The sequence below is a fragment of the Triticum dicoccoides genome, chromosome 3A, assembly GCF_002162155.2.
Source record: "Triticum dicoccoides isolate Atlit2015 ecotype Zavitan chromosome 3A, WEW_v2.0, whole genome shotgun sequence".
Classification (NCBI taxonomy): Eukaryota; Viridiplantae; Streptophyta; class Magnoliopsida; order Poales; family Poaceae; genus Triticum; species Triticum dicoccoides.
Genome location: NC_041384.1, coordinates 24,652,238 through 24,652,996, shown reverse-complemented (window position 1 = coordinate 24,652,996; position 759 = coordinate 24,652,238).

The window sequence follows — 759 nt, the reverse complement described above, 5'->3', positions numbered from 1 at the left end:
ATATATTAAATAACTTGCTGGTACGATCTGGGAGCAGATTGTTGCTTTCGCTGGTGAGCCAATCAAGCAATAGAATAACTATAAATTTTCATTAATTGCACTACAGGTGATCTGCTGTCATATTGTAAATACAACGTGCCACAACCACTTCTGCAGATAATATGCTAGCATGTCTTCTGATTAGTTTAGCAAATGGATTGTCAGAGTTTTTTCTGCTATGTTGCTTGATAGTTCCAGCCCATTGGATTTTTACATGCTCGCCTGTGAGATGGGTATAGTTGTGCATTTTGTGGTTCTTGCTATTTTGCAGACCTCTTCTTTTGTTTATAGGCTCCATGGAATAACATGTGAAATTGCAATGAAGATCAGTATGTGTTTTGATGATATTTCTTCTCAATTTTTAAGCTGAATCTCGACAAAAGCAACCATACATCCGTTACTCTCTGCGCTAATTCTCATCTTGCAAATGATTAATTTCCTGGCAAGTAGTCTGATCAGATAGTTAACTTTTTTTTTCAAATGGAACATGCACTAGGGCTGCTCCAGGATCTCTTATACAACCCTCAGCTAGAACATTATGGTTACCTCATTTATGTTTTTAAAGGTATGCAACCTTTTTTTTTTGCTTATGATAAATTCATATATAGACAACGCCATTAGAAGTGGGCCGCTACAACATTAGTGGTGCTTGCTACGATTGTTGGTAATGCACAACATTGAACTGTATTTTACAACATGGCAGTGGCTCAAGGGACATCA